General features: G+C 38.7%; 1 long non-coding RNA gene across 1 annotated transcript in view; it reads right to left on the bottom strand.

Moving 5' to 3' along the window:
- Positions 1–6,737: 6,737 nt before the first annotated feature.
- LOC139073602 (uncharacterized) overlaps positions 6,738–24,259 on the bottom strand; it is a 36,412-nt gene continuing 18,890 nt past the window's right edge. Inside the window, exon 2 of the long non-coding RNA XR_011522507.1 lies at positions 6,738–8,313. This is a non-coding gene — a long non-coding RNA (uncharacterized lncRNA). The remainder of the gene's footprint in view (positions 8,314–24,259) is intronic.

The following is a 24,259-nucleotide window of genomic DNA, read 5'->3' as shown; positions in this document are numbered from 1 at the left end:
TCCTAAGAACCTGATATCAGAAATCTCAAGAGTCCGTTGCACCCCTATGTTCATCACAGCATTATTTACAATAGCCAAGACGTGGAACCAGCCTACATGCCCAGAAACTGATGATTGGATAAAGAAGATGTGGTATATATACACAATGGAATACTACTCAGCCATAAAAACAGACAAAATCGGCCCATTCACAACAACGTGGATGGACCTCGAGGGTATTATGTTAAGCGAAATAAGCCAGTCAGAGAAAGACGAACTCTATATGACTCCACTCATAGGTGGAAATTAGCATATTGATAAGGAGATCTGATCGGTGGTTACCAGGGAAAAGGGGGAGGGAGGGCACAGAGGGGGAAGTGGTGTACCCACAACATGACTAACAAAAATGTACAACTGAAATCTCACAAGGTTGTAATCTATCATAACATTAATAAAAAAAAATGTTTTAAGCAAATAAGGGAAGTTTTACTACCACATACTTCAAAGAATTTTTATCTTCTTTCATTGTAGAAAAACATCATGAATTACAGTCCATATTTTGTTGGGTCTTTTTCACACCTAAAAGTATCTATGTTGTACATGTTAGACACGATGCCAAGATGGTGCACATCAGAAACTCTGCATCTCCATATTTATCTAAAAAGAATAAAATTATATATTGTATGTTAAGTTTTTTATCTCTGTTTCCTCTTATACCATTTTTCCATATGTATGCAAATACTAATATCATTGTCTTGTAAATCTTTCAATTTTGTCACACAAAAAAATTCATCTTTTACAAAGTTCTTTAATTATGAAGACCAATAAACCAGTCTTGAATGACTCAACCTTATAGTACTCCCTTCTGTTGGACTGAAATCAATTTTCCAAGACCTTATCAAGCCTAGTTAGAGAGTTTATTAGAGTCCATTCACTTAACTATTTCAAGGCTAAGTTAAGATGCATCATTTTTATTTTACAGTAAGCTCTATTTAACTGTTTGTCATTTAAAATTTCCATGCTACCAGACTTCCAAACATGAGCCCAGGCTTCTTTGTGTCTTAAGTGGGTGGTCACTGGTCATGCTTTGGAACCCAAGAAGATGAGTATGAGTCAGGCTGAGTCTGCCCTGAGCAAAATTTGGAAGACAGAACATCTTCTATTACTTTGTTTTATTCTGATTAATTTCATTTTAAGGAATCCCCCACATAAAAAATTGACCTCACTTCCCCAGACTCCTAGAGTCCTTATCTCGCTCTGTATCCTGCTCCCAGCTTTGCCTTCCCCACGTTTGCTCTGCTGCTGCATGCTATCCTGTCTGAACTTCTCTCTCTTCAAAATGAACCAGCTCCTCACACTCTTGTTAGGTAACAAGTTAGATAATGGGCAGGCGTTAATGGTCGACAATATCTTATTGAACATTACAATTGAGAACAGTTTTATTGCATCCTTAAATAAAAATTACCAATACAAAAATGCATGGCAAAGGTATATTTTTCATCTCTCAGTTTAAAACATGTCCCTTTTAAAGTCCTTTAAATAACGGAGTGTTATCTGATTGTCTATTTAACCAATATCAGTGGTTAGCAATAATATTTGTTTTATGGAGGATTTCCAAGTTCAATAATGCCATATAAGAGGGATAAAGAAAAGAAAGAGAAGGAAATAAGTATGTTTCACTAAAGGGCAGAAGAAAATTTACACATGAGATCATACCTGGAATGGTTTGTAGACTGAAGACAGTGGGCTGAAGAAAGATGACTCCAGAGAAGTAAAGTAAAAAAGCAAAGACAAAGGAAGTTAAATAAATGAGAAAAGAAGAAAATGCCTAAGAGCTGTAGATTGATGATTTCTAACACAGAACTCTCTAATTGTATAATGGATGAAATTTCAACAGTAGAAATGCATCTTTATTTAAATGATGAAATTAATTAGATATTGATTAGACATTAAATTTTCTAAAACAGTATATCATTTGGTGTTACAAACCTCATTTGATGACAGAAAAATGAAGCTGACCTTCAAGAAAATTTATTTTGTCCATGACATTAGAAGTTGCCCCTCTGAATCATCTCTATCTCAACCAATAGGAGATACATATTCCGACTTCTTTCCTTGATTTTTATTAATAATTCATTCTTCTGAGTTCTTCTGATGAAACAGTGCCCATATTAGAAAACAGATGAGCGCAGAGTGCAAATTTTTTTGTGTTCCTTAACAATACATGGATGTTAATTGAAATTTTCTAAATTATCTACTACAAATAATAAGTATTCAAAACTTTTCTCCAATAAGCCAAAAACTATGTAATCAGTAATGTACTTGAACCTGACTTATAATGCCAATATTTCTACAGAATAAACACATAAGAATTACATTCATAGTTTGAAATTGATATTCTTCAAGTCTCTGCCACTGTGATCAGTGTCTACGTGATTCAAACTAGTGGTGGAGGCCTCAGGAAAGAAATCCAGTAGAGAGGATGCAGGCTCTGTGTTCCCTGAAAAACTGACAAAAGACGCCAGTGCTTGAGAAAGGTGCAAAGAAACGTCTGTGGAAAGGAAGTAAGTTAGCACATCCTCACAGCGCCCCTGCTGCCCTCCAGTCCCCGGGAAATGGACGACCATTTTAAGTCTTAAAGTTTTTACCCTCACCTTGTAACAACGGAAACACCAAATGGGGGCAAAAGAGACTTGTGCTTTTGGTTGTTGCTTTTTCTTTTTAATTTGACCCAATAAAGGACATAAAATCACCAAAGTTTCAGCTGCACATTAACATAGGCTCTGCTAACCCACACAGGACTAAAAGGATTCAACCATATTTTGGAAAGCATCATTTTCACCTTATTATCTTCATGGAGGGGCAAGAGTTCAGGAATAAAGTTGGTCTTAAAAAGGAGTGTGCAGAATGAAAACTTAGAGAAAAGTGGAAAACAGTACTGGAAATAAAAAAGAGAATTAAATAAGATGGAAGAAAAAACTCTTAAACGTGACAGCAAAGGCAGAGTTCACAATGAAAGACTGGCGTATTTAAAAACATAAAAATTTTTATGGCAAGAAAATATTTTAAAACACTTTTAAACAAAGATAAAGGGAAATGACAGATTTGGTAAAAAGTTTTGCAACATACGTGATAAACAGTTAATATGCTTTGTTGTATACTTAATATGCCTTACAATATATTGTTAATATGCTTTACCTTTATAGTTTAATCACACGTTATATCACATACATATATATTTGATCAATATAATTAAGACAAATATCCCAATAAAAAAAGGACAGAAAGCAGAAACAGATGCATAAAAAAGTGTCAATGGCTGATAAATAACAAGATGTTCAACATTATCATTAATCAAATAAATGTAAACTTTAATAATAACCCATCATATTTTACTTTTCAAATTGGCAGATTTAAAGATTTTTCATGTCTATTGCTGGCAAAAGCATAAGGAGAAAAGAGATTCCCCCAGTGTGGCTGGGACTAGCCTCTGGCTTAGGCTTTCTGAAAGTAACTGTGGCAATTTATCAAAAGTTTGAACGCACATCTAATCTTTGACCCAGCAATTTCACTTCTTTATTTCATTAGCCACGTAAATACACAAGAGTACATGTACAATTTTGTTCATCATAGCTGAAAATTGGAAAAAGCCCAAATACTCAATAATAGGAGATGAATTAGTCAATATTCATAGGACAAGCCAATATTTTTTTAAAATAAAAGCTTATAGTAGATAATTTTCCTGATATATTTATATGTATTGGAAAAAAATCAAAGAATATTAACCAAAATGTCAACAGTAAGAATTTTCTAATTGTTTCAGCATCTGCAATTGGGACACCATCAAAAGCCCTCTCCATCATTTCAGAAAATGGAAGAATTTTCCCTTTCAGCTTAAATATCAAATGAGTGCTTTGCTGTTGCTTAATCTAACTTATTGACTTTATTATCACAGAAAAAACAAAATCCTCTCATCTTTTCTGAGCAGCATTTTTATAAAATAATTGTTTTGAATTGTAAACTTTTATTAACCAGAATGGTTAGAACATGCATTCTTGACAGTTGACCAACTAATCCAGATGTTCTAACATTGGTCCATGAAGGCACATATGCACAATTTTATGAGAAAACACAATTTTCAGACTCTCAAAAGAGTCCAAGACTGCAAAAAAAACTGTTAATAGCAAATTGACCTGAAGCCTGAGGGAAGCAGAATGTAGCAAGAGCGCCACATCCTTCCCAGCAGTGCCAGGAGGGCAGCGGCACCCGAAGCGACGCCCTGGACCCACGGTCAGCACCAGCATATCACCACAAGCTCCCACGTCAGTGACTTACACCGCACCTGGGGATCACAAGGGACTTCAGAAACAGGAAATATATCACCCTTTTCCATAGACAATTTGGGAATGCGGCAGGTAATTGATCTGTGGCATGCAAAAATATGTAATGTTAAAAATTTGCAATCGTTTACAACACACGCATGCACACACACCTTCCAAGGAGAAAGTGTTTTGAGCTTTCTCAGTGAACCACTGGACCTTTAGGGGCCAGGTGGGTATAACAGATGGAAAGGAGAGTGAGGTTATCTGAAGGGCTTGTTCAAACATAGGTTGCTAGGTCCTACCCTACAGTTTCTTATTCAATAGGTCTGGGTTGGGGCCTCATAATTTGCCAGTTCCCAATATTATTGATGCTGCTGGTCCAGAGTGCAAACTTAGAGAACCAGTAGACTAGAGCTAGAATTCTTTTCATAAGGAATAGGTGAAAGAGAAGCAGAGAAAGTAAGAAGGATGTGAAAACTCATATAGAGAAATGGAGGCTGGAAAAAGGAAAAAAACTAGAAAAAGAAATGGGAGTAGCCTTGACAAATGCCCTTGGGATGAAAGAAATTTCAAGATGTCTTCCTTTGTCCTGTGCCATATAGGCCCCTGTCACCAGCCCCTGAAGAAAATCTACGCTTAACGTCTACATTCTTCTTCAAACCATTTGTAGCCAGATGTGTGTCTTTATGAACTTCTTTCTTTTATCCAACACTGACTTACTGAGCCTACCACCTGTGCCAAGCACTACTCAAGGCCCTGGGGTAAAACAGAGACCAAAACCCAGTGAACTTGAGGCTCACATTCTAATGAAGGGAGGCAGATCATAAACAAACAGGCTGGATGGTGTCAAGTGCTTGAAGAAAAATGAACCAGAGTAAGAGGAGAGACAGCAGTGGGAAGCAGGAGAGACAATGTGGGATTCAAGACAGGATGGTAAGGGAGGGACTCGCTAATAAAATAGCATTTTAGCAGAGATCTGAGAAATGTGAGAGGGAAAGCCATGTGGATATCTGGGGGAACTGCATTTCTGGCAGACAAAATGGGAGTTGCAAATATTCTGAAATGGAAGCATGCCTGGGTATTTGAGGACATCTGTGAGGCCCATAGGGCTGTAGCAGAGAGATGTGAGGGTAATAAGAGATAACACTGGAAAGTAGCAGAGAGACAATAACACAAAGCCAATTAGGCCTTGGTAAGGACTCTGAGTTTTACCCAGCAAGAAGTGGAAAACCACAGCAGGTTTTAAGCAGAATGACCATCTGAATTCTTTTCCTTTTTGGAAGGATCACTTTAGCTGACATGTGGGAAAGAGACTGCATTGGATCAAGGGCAGAAGCAAGATTCTAGCTTGGAAGCACTGCAATAATCCACATAAGGGTGTGGTGGCTTTCACTGGGGTCATAGCAGAGGAGGTGGTGAGAAGCGATTGGATTCTGAATATGTATCAAAGAGTGTGCCATGAGGATTTTCTCATAAATTGGATGTGAGATATGAAAGAAAGGAATCAAGGGGTGACTTGAAGGGTTTGTGCCTGAGCAACTGGAAGATTAGAGTTGTCATACATGGAGGGGATGGGGCAACTGTGGAAGTAGCAAGTTTGGGCAGAGAAGAGAAGGTTATCCGTGTGGTGTTCAGGGGAAAGGTCAAGATGAGTGGTCAGCAAACAGTTGACTTTAAAGCCAGAGACTAGATGAACTTACCCAGGGAGTAAAGTAAGTAAAGAAAAGAAATGATGCCAGGACTCAACCCTCGGAGTCCCTCTAATGGTTAAAGGTGGCAAAGATGAGGAAGATCCAGCAAATGAGGCTGAGAAAGAGCAGTTGGTGAGAGAAAAAAACTGGAGAGAAAAGGCTCCCCTGGAGCCCAATTAAGAAAGTGTTTCAAGGAAAGAGTGAACAGCTCTGTCCAACGCTTCCAACAGAAGGGTGAGACACAGAATGAGGACCAACCTCTGGACGTGCCTATTTGTAATTAGGCAAAAAATGCTAAAATTACTTTTAAAGTACTTGTCTGATAGTCTACTTGGAGACTAGGATCTTAAACTTCTAAATCCATCTTGATGATTCTATTCCGTTCATCACTCTTCTCCAGGCATGATGTTCTGGCATGAGCTAAATTTTTCAAGGAAAGAAATAATGCTTTTAGAAATTTATCAGTTTCAAATTATGATTCTAATTGGGGCAAAAAGTCATTAAAATGAATAGCTGACAAAATTGCAATCACTATTTTTGAATAACATGAATACAAGTAGATAGGGACTGGAGAAGGAGGAGTTGTCAGAGTACTGTGGAAGAAGGAAACATTGGAGACACAGATTAATATCATGGGGTGTTATCCAGCCACAATTTTTGTTGTTATTCTTTTTGTTGTTGTTATTCCAACTGATATTAAATTAACATTAGCATCTCCAAAACTCACACTTCCAAAAACATATGTAGAGTTGAATTTTTATTTTCCAGGGCAAAAAAAAGGAAGAGGTAAGTTTACATCTTCACCTCGGGAGAAATATCTTCAACCCAACACAATCCTTTCAACAGGACATTTATTATCTTTAAAGCAACCAATTTCTCATTGAATAAATTATTTTATACCCCTTGAGCGAAAAATGATGCAGTCATTAAAAGGATGAGATAGGTCTCCATGTGCTGCTATGAAATGATCTTGAAGACATTGTTAAATTTAGAAAAGCAAATTATAAAATGGTTTAATCCCATTTGTGTATATGTGTTTTTTAAATAATGCTATTTAACTTTTTTAACATGCTTTTAAATTATGCACTGATGCACACACAGGAAAGTTTTCTGGAGGCATACATTAGAAACTGTTAGAAGGCATTGCCTCTGGTGAGGGGGTACCATGGGTTAAGGGTCAAAAATCATTTTTAACTGGATATACTTTTTTATTGTTTTATTTTTTCCAAGTGTACATCATTTCATAATATGAAAATAAGCAAAATTCAATTCTTTACTCAACTATATTTTGAAGGTGTATGTTCCTTCAAAGCATATACAAGTTATATCAACAAGGCATACAGATTTATGCTTATAAAAAGAAAGAAAAATGTGGCTCAGGCATGGGATACTAATTCGAACTTCTGTCCTTAAACTGCCTCTGTTCCCTGCAGGGTCCCTGAGGCGTACATATCCACAGAGGCCAATGGCCATCAAGTCAACACTTCATTGCCCTGGGTCTGTGGCCCTGTCTGTTAAGCCATGGTGGACCACCTGGAGACTCCTTATGCCTAAGTTAGGTAAGCCTATGTAACTCAGAATCAAAACCCAAAAAATAGCCTCTTTTTCCCCTTTCCCTCCCACGCCTTCAACCAAATAGGAGGTCCTCCCAATCCAAAGCAAAGAAGGATGATACAGAACACACCAAGAAGAAAAATAGTCAAGGCAACAGGGCATTTGCCCAGGCCCAGAGCAGTGAGAGCTGGTCTGCAAGTCTGAGCCCAGATTACTCTTGGGAAACAGGCTGTTCACTGGCTGGCCATCAGCAGGAGGTTCCCAAGAGTTGGATCTCAGGACAAAAGCAGACCACACCCAGTACTGACACCCTAGTCACCATCATTGACCCTGTGCAGGGACCTCCATTCTGGGGTGGGCTCAAAAGCATTGTCCTGAGCCATCCTTGGGCAAAGAATAAGGAAGACAATCTACTCCTGCTAGCAGCCAACCCCAGGTTTACTTTGTACAGAATACTTCTTCAAGATCCAGCTGTTTGCATGGAGACACCATCTAGTTGGTGAAGTCACTTTTAAAAATGTATTTTCAAATGGTCACCAATGTATGTACCTTGATTACTTGTGTCTTCTTTCAGTTTTGAACTAAATTAATTAAATTTGGATAGTACTCTAGAGGGGGACAGGCGGATGGTGCTCCAGAGGGGGACGGGCGGATGGTGCTCCAGAGGGGGTCGGGTGGACGGTGCTCCAGAGGGGGAAGGGCGGAGAGTGCTCCAGAGGGGGACAGGCCATTTCAGTCTGGCAGAGACATGAACGCTGAGAAGCCAACTGAAAAAGCATCAAATCAAATGGAACTCTGAGGACTCCGTTGAAATAAGAACAACATCATCTTTAAGCATTTTTCCACACAAGATAGCACTTTAATGCCCATCCCCCAACGTATTCTCACCACAGAAAAACACACAACCAAAGCAGAGTCAGAGGTCCAGGCTGTGGCAGATGTTTCAAATGTTCCTTGGGCTAATATTTGAAATACTGGTCATAGGTATTTATTCATTAACATCTTTAGCAACCAAAGATTCCAGAATTTCAAACAGTTCCTAGAACATAGTAGGCCAGCAACGAATGTTTGTGAAATGAAGGAATGAACACTCAAAAGTTAAGAAGTCTGAAACTAAAAGAAGTTTTTTCTATTCTACAAACTGTTTATTAACATTTTTATTCAATTATCCCAATCTTTTATTGTATCCCCTCTAATTATACTGTGGTTTTGACCATTTCCAGAACTAAAAATTTCAAGACCCAAACCTGCCCGTGTGTTCTTCTAAATAAAGTGTTATTGGAACATAGTCATACCCATTCTTTATGTATAATCTATGGCTGCCCTTGCTCTACAGCTGGAAAGTTGAGTAGCTGCAATAGACATCAAGATTATACAACTGCTAAAATCTAAAATATTTACTCTCTGGCCCTTGACAGAAGACATTTTCTGACCCCTAATTTAGACTAGTGTTTCAGAAAGAATTCTGGTGGCAACAGGGAAAAGGTTGCACAGAGGGCAAGGAGACTACTTACGAGGTTCATCACTTGTGAATGTTTTCAGCATTGTCAGTCAATGAAAGTTGGGGTAAGAAAAGACTTCTTTGAGAATGAAAATTTGCATTCTTACCAAACACTGCCAGTACCTTGTAAAATGTAGGGCAAAAGAACTCTGAATCACTACTTATAAATTACCTTCCCAAATTCCACAGTCTTTTGCCTACTAGAAGAATTAAAATGTCATCAAAATGGCTATCTTTCATATAATTTCATTAAAAATCCCAAACTTCTTTCAAGTACTTAAAATCAGCCTATTTAATTGTTTAATACCCACCAAGCGCAGAAACTGGGAGCACAAATTATGTATACATGACACAGCTCCTTGTCCTTGAAGAATTCGAAGTGTATTTGACTAAGTCATAGAAGCATATCCCCAATTTCCAAATAAAGTAGTAACAGTGGCCTAAGAATTAAGGAAATTACGATAACTTCTTACTTTGGAGGAATAACAATATCAATTAACCAACTGTATCTTCTCTTTCAACCCAAATTGTGAGACAAAAAATATCTATATCAGTATGTCCCAATCTATTTCATGAGACTATGGTTTCATTTCAAAAAAGTATGTAAAAGTTCATTTACCTCCAAAGAATCACAAAGTACTTTAGAAGTGAAGAACTCTGAGAAGTCCAGAATGTTAGGAAAAAAAATTCTGCTTGGTTGTCTCCCAAAGTCAGTTGGCCATTAACACCTATCAACATCCCATAATTTCCCATAACTTGAGAAATAGTAATTACATAATTTCAAGCAGAAAAATTTAAATTTAACAGTTATCTAAACTGAGGTAGATGTTTGCCTCTTTTGGTGTTTGATACATTGTAGCAGCTCAAATACCCACTTAACTGCCTGAATTTTTTACTGTTTGAAGTTGTGTAGGCCCAACTGTAATTGTACCACCTTCAAAAAGAAAGCAGCATTTGCCTATGTTTAAAAAAGCAAATGACCATATGCCAAACAAGCTGGGTTAAGTACAACCAAGTTTAAAGAATTGCTCAAATGTGACTGTGACTTTTTTTAGGAATCTATTTACAATTGCTGCTCTCTGTATCATATTTCATTTTTTAAACCACCAAGTAGCTTCTACTATCTGCCAGTCATATGAACATTTTTAAGTAAACGTTTTATTTATTTATTTATTTATGAACATTTTTAAGTAAACATTTTATTGACAGATACCATATCATCAGAAAAGTATACAAATTGTAAAGTGTACAGGTGAATGATCACAAAATGAGCACTCTTTCAGAAGACCCGTGGAATGTGAACAATGGTATCTCCATTAACAGGTGAAGCAATTAAAGTTTAACGATATTACTTGATTTGGGCACACAGCTGATGAGTAGAGGGCACAGGAATGTGGAACAGACCACATCACTCTAGTCCCCTGGGGTTACTTGGTAAAATACTACTGGCTCAACCCTGCCAGACAAGGAAGTGCAAAAGACCATAAATGGCTTATACATTTGCTGGTTCGATTCTGACTTGTATTTTGCTTCTTTGTGCTATGCCAAATCTGAAAGTGATCTGAACTCCTGAATCTCTGATCCTTCCAGGCTTCACCTTCCAGACCTGCTGCTCCCCTGACCCTGCCTCATGTCCTGGCTGCCTGACCTCCATCTTGTTCTTGGCCATATTAAACTACTGACTCCCCAGCCTTCATTTCCTGGCTCTCAAATCACTGGCTTAATTCAGCTGCTGACAGCTGTGTGGCTTCTCCCAGACCCCTGCCGGCCCAGCCCAGTGCTGCTGCTGCCCACACAACTGCATCACAGACACTCCCAGGGGAGGAGTTGACATTTTTCACTGAAACTATCTCAATCATTCACAATGTTTGCCAATCAGGCAACTGTTGTGCTGCCGGCCTGCAGGGCCCCTCCAGGATTAAGCAACACATTATGTTAACTAGGAGAGAGGGATCACGTGCCAGTTCTAACTTAGTCATGTCATCAACGACTATTTTCAGAACAACCTATTCAATTTGCTTAATTTAAGACTAAATTCAGATGTATGAGGGGGGATCCTTGTGGGGTTTTCCTCTCTGCCTTCTCTTTTGAATCCTCAACTGTCTTTAACTAATTAAATGTGTTGACGTCCTCAGCTTGGCTTCTGAAGCTCCTTGCATTTCTTAAAGGGAAGTGAACTGGGCAGATCTCTTGGTGTCCATAATCTATAGAGCCGTGGAAGTCCTATGTTCTCGCACCATTTGAATGTTCTTAACCCTAACAGTGAGAGTCAAAGCAAAACGTACCCGAGGTCCTGGGCCCTGTCAAGACCACTCACTTCTGAGAAAAGGCTCACACTGACCTCTGCACTACCGGCGAGCCCCTGGAGGGTGCCACTGCAGCACAAGGACTGGTGGTTACTAGTAAAACCGCTGTCATTGTCTTGGTCCAGTGTAGTTTCCAGTAGCTGTATGAGATGAACCCATAATCCAATGACCATTATTAGGCACATTCAGAATAATCGCTACAACTTAAAACAAAAGATATTCTAACCAGAATAGAAAATATACCTTTTATATTAAACACAGAGAAAAGATAAAGAGATATTAACAATAAAGAGGTTTGGTAAGAGGAGAGTTCACCACAGGAAAATCGTGATAAACAGACATTAAACTTATTTGTCTAGAATTGTTCAATGGTTTATGAACCATTATGTCATGTTGCAAATTGATTGTTTCATGCTTATTGCCATTGGTGACATGATACCGTCTCCACAGTGTATTTGCTCATGGCTCCAAGTGTCTCAGCTCTTAGAATGAGACTCCCAACTAAGGGACATCCAACTACATGCTGGCTATTTGCTGAGCCCTCACTTTGTAGACAGTGTGCCAGGTGCAGTACATTATTTTCCTCACAGCAACTCTTATTTATAAATATTTTTAAAAACTGAGACACAAAGAGGTTAAGCAACTTACCCATGCTCACACCCGCTCCCTATGTTTGCTCACACAGGGAGAGTGAAAGAAAGTGGAGAAGAAGGAAGATGAAAAGGACACATAAGGAGGAAACTGTAAAGGCCATCATGATCCATGGGGCACGGGTAGGACCCTTCGTCTCTGCACACAGGCTGTGGCAGGGACAGTCAAGACACAATGCATAAGATAAGATAACATAGGAGACACAAATCAAAAAGGACAGGTACCAAACTGGATGGAATATATTGTTGTCTTTTGTGGATCAGAATATAAGAATATTTTAGGCTGTTTTTTACTGTATTTTCTGGATTTTTCTGTAATGGGCATGTAAGGCTTTAAAGAATTTTTAAAATGGAAAGAATTTTCATTAAAAAAAAAGATTACTTGTCCCACTCCCTTGTTATTACAACCCAGGCCAGTGATGAGAGATACATTTTAAGAGGAAATGCTTTTTCCATCTTCTTAGATAACTCAAAAGGTCCAGTATTTATCCTTAGAGCAAAGGCAGATTTATCAAACCAAATGTTTTAAATACTTATTTAAACCACTAGGACTCATTTGTTCCCTAAGACCATGTGTTAGATTTATTGGTTTGAAATCTCCCCACAACCACAGTAACAAGTAAATACTCTGAGAATATGCTTTCTTGTCTGAATTTTTTATTTCAAGCTAAACTTCTGAGTGCTTTTAGTTAATTACAATCAGCAGCTCCCCATAAATCTTGAGAGCAGAGCTGAACTGCCAAGAAAGTGCCAGCTTCCTGGGTTTTATTTGACGTCCTGTATTATTCAAAAGGAATTTGTTTATAAGAGGGAAGTTCCAAACCATCAGAGGCAACAGACAAAGTCCCTCCCTGCATAGCTGAGTCTATCAGTTATCAATTCGTGGATCATCTGGAAAACTCCTTTGAAGATCCTCAGGCATCACAAATTTCATTCAGTTCTGCTTTGCTATTTGCACCAGAAATCACAGTCTCAGGAATGGAAAATGAAGAAAATGTTCTCTGGACTGCTCAAAACACATAAGCAACTGGATCCGTGAGGTGAGACTACAATAACAGGAGCCATCTTTTTGTGATGATTTGAGCATTCCATCTCTGGTTTAAGTTTATACATTATATAATCACCACAACACAGCATCATTGATTTAGAAGATGTTAAATAACATGAAACCATGACAACCAGCAGCTTTGTGTGAGAACAAAATCCCCAAAGAGACTGTAAATGATCATATCACTATTTACATCCTAAGCCATCTGGAGCAGAATTTGTCATCAATTGTTCACTAAACTGTATCATATATTTTACAACGTGGTGTCTAATTCTGACTAACTGGGGAATTCAAGCTCCTTTCAAATGAAGCTAAGCATTTGTGATTTGGATCCATTAGGGATGGTTTCAACATACTCCAGGGAGAATGTTTTCAGAAACATTCATGATGCGTGCCTCACTGGGTGAAACCTGGATGTGAAATCCTCTCTGGTACCAGGGATAGCCCCTGTGGGAGGTAAGAGTGGCCCAGGTCTCTACAAGCCTCTCCCCAGAGGTCTGTGGCAATGGGGGGTAGAGTCATATCCAAATGTCAGACTTCCACCCACTGATAACCTGATATTTTCCTCTCAGGAGAAAGAAAAAACCTTTTGATTATCAACAGAAAACAAAGGGTTTTTATTCTCATCGTTTATTCAATCGTAATTTGAAGTTATCAATTCAGTATATATTATAAAACAATTTTTTAAATTATAGAATTCATTGAATCTACTCACCCTTCTAGGATAAAAAGGAGCCTTCAAATTGTATGTGACTTCCTGAAAGACCTTCCTCCCACTACAAATGAGGATTCTACCTGCTGGTTTTGTTGTCAGCGCCCTGAGTAGATTCTGACACCTAGTGGCCCTGTATACATCACAGTGGAACCCTTCCTGCTCTTTTTGCATCGTCCTCTCATCTTCCAGCACTATATCAGATGATGTTCCACTGCTATTCACAGGGTTTTCATGGCCAATTTTTTTGGAAGTGGGTGGCCAGGTCCTTCTTCCTAGTCTGTCTATTCTGGAAGCTCCGCTGAAAACTGTCCATCATGGGTAACCCTGCTGGTATTTGAAATACCAGTCACATACCTTTGAGAATCATAGCAACATGCAGCTGCCACAGTATAACAATCAACAGATGAGTGGTGTGGTTCCTTGACCAGGACATAAACCCAGGCCATGGGGGTGAGAGTGCAAATCTTAACTACTAGCCCACCAGGGCTGGCTACCTACTAGCTAGTGCCTATTAAAAAAAAGTTTTATAATCTCTCAGGATCTGGTTTAAAATAGCCAGCCTTTACTGATTGTAGAATGGTAGACTTGTTGTCCACTTCTTTCCTTCACCTCTTCGTCAGTCCGGATTATAGCCAGTCTCTTTCTTAAAGCCAGTTTAAATCCTTTGTCCTCCCAGAGCCATAGAGTGAAAGTTCCACCTCTATAACCTTCAGTGGCACTCATGAACGTGCCATCCCTCCCATCCCCAACCTCCAAACATGTACTCTGGAACTTCGCCAAGGTCTTCACGCTATATTTTCTCCTCAGCCTTCACCTCCCTGCCTGCTGCACTTCACTGCTTTGTCCACTAAATCCATTGTTTCAATCGCTCTTTTGCATTATCCACAACCCTCATAACCTGCTGCCCTAACCTCACAGCAAAGTTTCAACCTTGGGTAACACAACTGGCCACTTTCACTGCATTCACACCCAGGCCACTGAGTGCTTCCAGACAGGGGCACTTTTTCCCATTCACACCAAACTATTTATAATTCCTTGTCACATTCTTTCAGGCATCTATAATTTTCTACATATTATTATTCCTACCTGAGATCTATTTCTCTTCCTCTGTTCTTTGCTAATCCTACTGGGAGGTCAAGACTTGTTCAGGAGTATAACCTCTGAGAAGCAGCTCCTGGCTTTGTTCTAGCCTATGTTCACAGAACTACCAAATGCTTTTAAAGTACACATTCCCAGACGTTATCTAGATTTATGGCATCAGACTATCTGGAAGTGAGATGCAGAAGTCTGTATTTGTCAGAGCTTCCTTGGGTCATTTGGATAATCAACAAGATTTGATTATACTTGCCTAGAATGCATTCTATAGCACCTAGAACAAAACAGTTGCTCAATAGATATTTTATAGCAGGACAAAAGGGAAAAGGTGATGAGGGAATATGGTTTCTAAAAGGACTTCCAAAGATCTCCACCCCCAGTGTAATCCCCTCTCCTCATGTGTGGGGTGGACCTGGTGACTTGCTTCTAATGACTACAGTGAGACAAAAGAGATAATATGGCACTTCTGACATTAGGGTTGTTGATAAATCAACAATATACATTAAATAAGGTGTCTTTAAACAAAAACACACAAAAACAAGGTTACATATAGATCAAGTGATGAAAATATGACCACAGGCTCACAAGGACCCTGACTGTATTTCCCCTAGGAGCCCTGATTCAGTATTGGCTAATTCTGCAGTGACTTTATGGAACAGGACTATCACAAATAACAAGAACCAACTGTACTAGAAAACTTGATGAAAACATTCATCCATTTGTTTATTACAATATCACTTAAATGGGGAGATGGTAAGATCTCAGTGTCTTTGTAGGAAAAGGTATGAATGTGAGGATGGGGAAGTGAGTGTGAACTATTCTTTCTATACACTGATGTGAAGGGAAGATAAGAATGGTAGGATGGTAGCCAAAAGGAAAATGAGAGCCAAGACTTACCTCTATGGTGAGCACATCCACATGTTGAAAGAAGAGGCATTTCAATTAGACGATAAAGGTAGAGGAAGAGTGGAGTTAATTATGGATCAAGTCCTATACAATCTGGGAAAAAGTGGGATCTATAGTTAGATGGTAGATGATCCTTGAAATCAGGGATACTGCTACCTTTGAAACAGAGGGGAATCAAGCATGGAGAAATGAGTGCCTAGATCAACAGAGAGTAGAAAGTTGAGAAGTTTATAGCTGTGATACTTGATTTTATTTAATGTTATTTCTTGGGGGGAAAAGAAGGAGAAAGAATAGAGGAATATATCAGATTGGCAAATTCTTAAATGATAAGAATGAATTTTGATTGGTCAAAGATAACTATTTCTTTTAACACTGACCATTCTACAAGACTGGGGTACTTGATTTTCCTATAAAATAAACTTTGAATTCTAATAAGGATTTCTTCTTTACAAGGTGCATCTCTTAAGTTTCTTGTCCACGTACGTATTGTTTAGTTGTTCTGCAAGTATTCTTTAAGCCTTGTTGTGTCTATGCCAGATCTCTAAAGTCACACCTACCTGCACAAACTGGAGGGATAACAGAGACCAGCAACTTGTTAAAGCTTCCAGTTGGTACCAATTATTTAGAAATTAGTTTCTGCAGATACATCCTTAAAATAGTGCCATTTTAAATGAAAATGTTAGCAGTCATCTAAGAGCAAGAATTATTTCAAATTTATAAATTGATTTTTAAAACTATGCCTAGGTGTAAGAATGAAAATTAATTAATCAATAAATATTTATTCAACATCTATATATGCACGGCATATTTTAGTAACAATGGATAATAGAAAAAAATGCATGGAATGTCTTCAGATCCCAGTATGGAGAGGACTTACAGTCCAGTTGCAGACATAAGACATACACACATAAAAAAATAATCTAACTTCAAGGTTACATACGGACAATGAAAAAAAATTGATGAATCCAACATTAATAGTTATAGGACTGCAAAGGAGGGGCTGCAACCATGTGCTAGAGTGGTTGAGAAAAGTGGTGTTTGAACGGAGCTTTGAAAGATGTGAATGATTTTCAAAAGTAGAGAGGGAAAGCATGTGGCATTCAATCCAAAGGAAATGGTTTTAAAAATGCGAAGAATATAAACTATGCCATGTTCAGGAATCCATAACTAGACAAATATGGTTAAAAGACAGCCGCAATTCAATTTACAAAAAGTGCTTGGAGCACTGACTGCAGTCCAACCCTGTCCTAGGTGCTGAGATATCACAGTGAAGAGGTTGAAAAGGACCAGGGAGGCTGTGGAGTACCAGTAGGTAGAGGCAGAAAATAAATAGGCGAGCAGAAAATAATAATTTCAGATAGTGATAAGTTCTGCAAAGAGTATAAAATAGGAAAATAGAATTGAAAGTGTACAGCACTCTTGCTTAGGTTGAATGGTCAAGGAAGACATCTCTGAGAAGATGGCATTTGAGATGAAATCTAAATGATCAGAAGGAGCCAGCCATGTGAAGCACTGGGGAACCCACACCCCAGTCAGAAGGGACAGGGAGGGCAAAGGCCATGGTGAGGGAGCAAGCTTGCATGTTCTGAATAAAATCAAGACCATGGGGTAGAACATAGTGAGCAGTGGGATGCATGGTGACAGAAAGGGGGAGCCAAGTCACGCAGGGCCTAGGGGCCATAGTAATGAATGTAGACTTGAATCTATGTGTCTTGGGGAGTCATTGGAAGGTTTTAAGAAGGGGAGTGATATAACTTGATGTGTATGTTTTAAAGATTCCTCTTTATGTGTGGCAGTTGAGATTTTAGGGGAAAAGCACGGAAATAGGAAAATGTTTAGGAGGCTATCACAGTCATCTAGTAGGAGAGGATGGTGACTCAAACTATATGGAGCAATGAGCGTGATAGGAAACAGTTCAATTTGTATATATTTAACAGGTAACCTGGATAGAACATGGTGATGGGTTGATTCCAATGGGGTCATGAGGAAAACACAGAATCCAGGATGACATCTAGCCTTTTGACATGACGGTGGATGGTAATGCCATATACTGAGATGAGGAAGCCTAGGGGAGGAACAGGTGAGGGAAATAAGAATCAAAAGTCTTTGTTTTGGACATGTAACATGTGAGATGTTTATATCTAAGGTGAGATGTTAAATAGTCAGTGGATTTGAAAATTAAGTGTTACAAGGTACGGGTACATATTAGTTAAGCAGTGTTACAAAGGTACAGGAAAGTTGATGTAGATTGTGAAAACCTTGAATAAATGTTAAGAATATGGCCATTAATTTGGAGGAATAAGAAGATATTAAGTGTCTCTGTACAGATTGTGGCATAGGTGTTTTAGGAGGATTTGTAACACTGCAAGGGGTAGGGTAGGAAGGACCTCACAGAGACTGAGGATGGGACAGCCCATTAGAAGGTAACTGAGTCATCTACATTGAAGAAAATTGAGCCTATTTTCCATAGAAACATAATTTAAAATGAGAATACTAGCAAAAAATTGAAAAAAAAATTCTGACTATGACCTTTAGGAGGCTACAAAGTTCAAATGTTTTCCCACAATTTTTGTGGCATATGCTACTGTTTTTCATCAAGTGGACTATAAACGTGACAGCTTTTACATGCATAGCTGGTTTAGACGTTATGTTGGTCAAAATCCCTATAAAACAAGCTAACTCTGTCAAATAACCCACTGTCTCCAATCTGTTTTGCCCACTCTTTGCAATTGACCTGACCAGGGTGGTATCTCCATATACATTAGCCTGACGTGTGAAAGTGGACAAAATAGTCACCTCTCATCCAGCTCACTAGGATTGACGCTTCCTTCTACTAAAATGGAAGCTCATAATCATGATATTTTCATTTGCCTTTACTGCTAGGAAATTTAGAATTAAGCTTAGTATGGAAAAATAATAAAACAAAATCTGAATAAGTAGTGGTTGATCTACACTCTGTCTTGAGCTAAAGACGTACATTTTTTTAACCATCCAGTTGGTTTAAGAAGAGAGCATGAAAATACCTTTTGCCTTCATTGTCTCTTCTGATGATTAGATTATAGTTTCTCAGAAATATTTTTGAAACAAATATCTTCCCTCTTTAGTACCAAAAAGAGATAATGCTAACTTCAGTTCCCCACTTGTAGGTAAAAGAACTCATTGAAAATGTATCTTATGACAAAAGCAAAGTTGACAAATCAATAAAAACAAGATAGTATTGACCATACCCATCCCTAGGACTTGAATCAGCTGCCATGCCAAGTTTAGTCTCTCAGACTAAAGTCATCCAGGCAATGACCAACATTTAGTGATGTACGTGGGATCCAAATGGTACAGAAATCAGAGAAGAATGTAACTGGCAGCATGAAGAGAGAGTGACTCTCTGCTTCGGGGAGTATCACACAACCTAAACAATATAAACCAAAGCTATAGAATTTACAAATAATTGCCAAAATATCTAAAATTTATAGCAGTTTGATTTAAAAGAAATATCCCATCACTTAGGGACTAGGGACTATCTAGAAATGACTCTTTTTAATAAGTGTTAATGAGGTTCCAGCAGAGATGTAGATGCTGACAAAAATATGCCTTTGATCGAGGCTTTTCTAACCGCACTCTATCTTCCACTCCCTGACATATAACTCACTCCTAGTTTTCTCAGTATATTGTGGCTTTGGGGTGTCCTTGGAGAGACGTAGATGGCAGGTCTTAGTAACACAGGTGACCACAGTTAATTCCTCTTTTCATTGCTGTGATCAAAAGCTAGCATTGTGAATTGACCCATTTTGTTAGGAACTGTTTAAGATCAAACTTTTGCCCTTATTTATTTGGTAAATGGAAATTCCTACATTTCAAATACTATTTAAAGTTGAAGATAGTTTTTTGACATCAGCCTTAAAAGGATTTTTTTGGATATCATGTCTACTTGGACAAGGGAAACAAAAGAAGAAATAAACAAATGGGACTTCATCAGACTAAAGAGCTTTTGGAAGGTAAAGGGAACCAGGATCGAAATGAGAAAACAATCCACCAACTGGGAGAAAATATTTGCAAATCATATATCCAACAAAGGGTTAATCTCCATAATATATAAAGAACTCATACAACTGAACTACAGAAAAACAAACATCCCAATCAAAAAATGGGCAGAGGATATGAACAGACATTTTTCCAAAGATGATATACAGATGGTCAATAAGCACATGAAAAGATGCTCAACATCACTAATCATCAGGGAAATGCAAATCAAAACTACACTTAGATATCATCTTATGCACATTAGAATGGCTATAATCACCAAGAGAAAAGAACACAAATGTCGGAGATGATGTGGAGAAAAGGGGACCCTCATACACTGCTAGTGGGAATGCAAACCGCTGCAGACACTATGGAAAACAGTATGGAGATTTCTCAAAAAATTAAAAATAGAAATACCCTATGGGCTAGCTATCCCACTACAGAGTATTTATCCAAATCAGCAGGACAAAGAGACTTACACAATCCTATGTTCATTGCAGCATTATTCACAATAGCCAAGATGTGGAAGCAACTCAAGTGCCCATCAACCAATGACTGGATAAAGAAGATGTGGTATATATACACACTGGAATACTACTCAGCTATAAAAAAGCCAATATTGTCCCATTCGCAACCACATGGATGGACCTTGAGAGTATTATGTTAAGTGAAATAAGCCAGACAGAGAAAGACAAACACCATACAATTCTCACTTACTTGTGGAACATAAACAAACCTATGAACAAAGACAACAGTTTAGTGGTTACCAGGGGGAAGGCAGGCAGGGGGTGGGCACAAAAGGTGAAGGGGAAAACTTATATGGTGCCTGACAAATAATAATGTACAACTGCAATTTCATGGTTACAAACTATTATGATGACAATAAAAAAAAATTTTTTTAAGTTGAAGGCAGTTTTGAATCACTGAAATGTCAGCACATTTTATTTGCTTCTGAGGCAAGTTTAAATTGGGGGAGCATAACAGTTATAAAATATTAAAGAAGGATAAATTATATTACCCCTGTATGGGCACATTTTTCCTGCCAAGTTTATCATGTCCTAAGTTATAGAAAAATTATTATTATTTTGAACAACCCCGTAATATTGACCTTGAGTGAGCATGATGCATCTCAGGAGGTAAGATCAAGTCATCGTGATTTCCTAGCCACCTCGAAAAGCCACATATTCCAATGACTTCCTGAATTCCTCTTAGAGTTGTATTAGTTTGCTAGAGCTGCCATCACAAAGAACTACAAACTGAGCAGCTCACACAACATAAATTTATTGTCTCACAGTCCTGAGGCTGAAAGTCCAAGATCAAAGTATCAGCAGGACCGTGTTCCCCTTAAGGCACTAGGGAAGGATATATTCCAGGCCTGTCTCCTAGCTCCTGGCGGTTTCTTGGTTTATGGAAGCATAACTCTAGTCTTCATGTGGCATTCTCCTGTGTGCATGTCTGTGTCCAGATTTCCCTTTTTTTAAGGATACCTGTCATATTGGATTAGGAGTCCACTCGACTTCAGTATGACCTGATCCTAACTTAACTAATTACATCTACAGCGGCCCTATTTCCACATGAGGTCATATTTGGAGGTACTGGGAGTTAGGACTTCAACATATGAATGGGGGACCAAGGGGGCCACAATTCAACCCATAACAAGGGTCACTAAGCATTTCTGCCAAGAAGTTGTGGTGAGCCTTGATAGACCACAGTGGCTACTTTGGAAGGGTCATGCTGCAAGAAACACTCCTGGAAGAGAAGCCTGACCCGGTAGCCAAGAAAGAACGGGAAGATTTATCCACAGAGAGGATAAGCCCTGGGGTAAAATCGAGTATTGGGTAGGGCCAAGGGAAACGCGACAGAAAAGAAGAACCAGCTGACTCACAGATTTTAGAGAAGAAATATTGGAACTACTTAATTTTCAGATGAGGAAGCTGAAGCCAGAGGCCAAAGGGCACACAATTAATTAATAGCAGAACTCGGACTAGATTCCAGATCTGCTGATAGTCTGTCCTGAGTCCTTTTTTCTACACTACAAAGATTAGAATTGAAAAATGAGTCCAGGACATCCAGGCTCAAAAGAATCACCAACTCAGAACATAATTATTTATCCTTGCATGTCTAGAACTCAGGAAAAATAGATGGCCAAGACATTCAGTACTGTTTATTCTATTTAGCCTTAGACTCAGATGTGAGTGGCTGACTCCAAAGTTAGAGCTGCCCTCTAGAGCCTTGTGCCATTGCTTCTTGCCTCTGTCTGCTATCACCTGGCCTCCAGCTTTGCCTCAGCTCAGAGGATCACTGACACCAACAGGCCTTTCCCAAGGAGAATGGATTCAGTCCAAGTTTCTCTCAGTAGGACATCCTGTGCATAATTAAATACACAGCCACTAGAAAAGAAGGCAAAAGCACATTTGCTCAAATGTGGGAAGTTATCCCTCACTTCACAGAAACTTTGCATAATTCATTTGAGCTCATTGATCTGGCTCAACTGACAGAAAACAAAAGCCAACCCCTAAATCCAACAGCCACATTCATTTTAATTATGCACAAAATTCAAAGAGGTCAAAGTATTAAACTGGGAACACAGAAAACAGACACACCTTAGAGAAGAGGATAAACTGAAAAGTGGCTGAGTGAAACCCTTTAAATGTCATGTGTTTCAGCCTCATCACCAGAAATCCATAAAAAGCATCTAAGACAGCAAGTGTGTTAGCACTTGTGTTCCCCCTTTAGTCCTAACTCTTTTCAGCATCTGGAAGAAGGAAAGGTAAACTGGGAATCAGAGTCCTAGACTCTACGAACGTTTATTCTGCTAAGATGTGTGGCCTTGATCAACAACTTTAACCTCCTGAGTCTTAATTCCTGCAACTTTGAAACAAGGGGCTGGTTTAAATTATCTCAAAGCATATTTGCAGCTCTAACCCTCTGCAGGTCCCTGAAATCAGTTCTACTGGGCACTAAATCCTGAAGTCCAACAAGCCTCCATGATCTGGAACATTCCTACTTAGACACTACATAGGGGTCCTCATTATATGTGGCGTTGTCTTGGCAATGAGCCTAAGAGCTACAGCAATCATAAGTGATGATGCTCAAATAATTATGTCAAATAACAAAAATATTTGTTTCTTTTTTAATTTATACCATTTGTAATAAGAATAATTTCTCCAGGGATTTTCAAACGCTCAAAAACATCTTGTGGTCTTCCCTCACACCTTTCGACCTCACAAATAAGTTGTTAGGCAGCAACATTTCGACGTAGCAAACTCGCCACGTTCACAGTGAGCACCTGTGACCACTAATGGGAATCAAAACTTTCTTCTGGTCAAACTCATAAATACTTTCCCCCAAAATTTGAGTTCATAAAGCAGAGTCAAATACCTTTATTTCCACTCAACTTTTCCCAAATTGTTTCTAAATTGTTAAATTATTGACTGCTTCCCACAATAGCATCTACAAGCTACAAAATTATAGGCAGTAAATCTAATGTGTAATTTATCTTTCAGGTTATTTTTGGACAAATGAGTTGAAGCTATTCAGGAATGACTCCAAGTGTTATAAACAGGCAATTAATTAACTTCCCCACTAGCTCTGGAAGGGAAATTTGCTATTCACTTATTACCTATTAAAGACAAGAAAAATGTGTATTTTTGTTGATGTGGTCAACTCCAGGTCCAAAATGTTTTGCTTCTAGAATGCTTTATTCTCAGATTTCCAGGGGAAATATATGCAAAAACAACTAAAACCCTTTAGAGGTTCCACTGCACAACCAAAAAATGGCAGTAACATGATAGCTCATTTTCCCGTGTATCAAACAACTGTTCCTTGTGGCTCACCTGGCAGAAATTCTAGGATTTCAACTGCAGTCCATCAGAAAAACCAAGCTCAGGGATGGGGCTAGGGGCCTAACTGAGTTATAAGTCAAGGATGATCTGAGTCCAAAATGCAAAGAAAGAGGACATATAAATCTTGTGCTCAATCAAAACTATGTCCAAATCCCAAGGATCAATATGATGGAGAGAAGCCAATAGCAGAAGTCTGCAGGGTGCATCTATACTTTTAGTTGGTAGGTAAAAGCATCATGGTCATTGAGGCCCATTCCCTGTGAAATCAGATGTCAGAAAGTGACTGGGGGTGTGAAGACTAGAATCCATTATCTGTTGTAGAGAGAGAAGTAGGGAGACCACAATAGCTAGGTAGAAGGTCAAAGTCTTCTAGTTCCAGAGTAGAGAACTGGGGCATCCTCAAGAAAGAGAGAAGCCTAGGAATTGAAAATTGTACCTCAGTAAACCCAGAGCCTTCCACAAAACCAGCTGTTTCCGGAATTAGGAAGAGTTATTCAGACACCTCTCATCATCTACCCACCCACCCTCACCGCCAGGATGCTGGAGATGGAGCTCTTGTTGGCTATCTGGCTTGGCTTCCACTGTCTTAAGATCTCCACAGAGCTGATGCCAGAAGATAAACCTCTTGAC

Source organism: Equus przewalskii, chromosome 9, assembly GCF_037783145.1.
Source record: "Equus przewalskii isolate Varuska chromosome 9, EquPr2, whole genome shotgun sequence".
Taxonomy (NCBI): domain Eukaryota; kingdom Metazoa; phylum Chordata; class Mammalia; order Perissodactyla; family Equidae; genus Equus; species Equus przewalskii.
The sequence above is the reverse complement of the archived record's forward strand: the minus strand, read 5'-3'. Positions and strand labels throughout refer to the sequence as shown.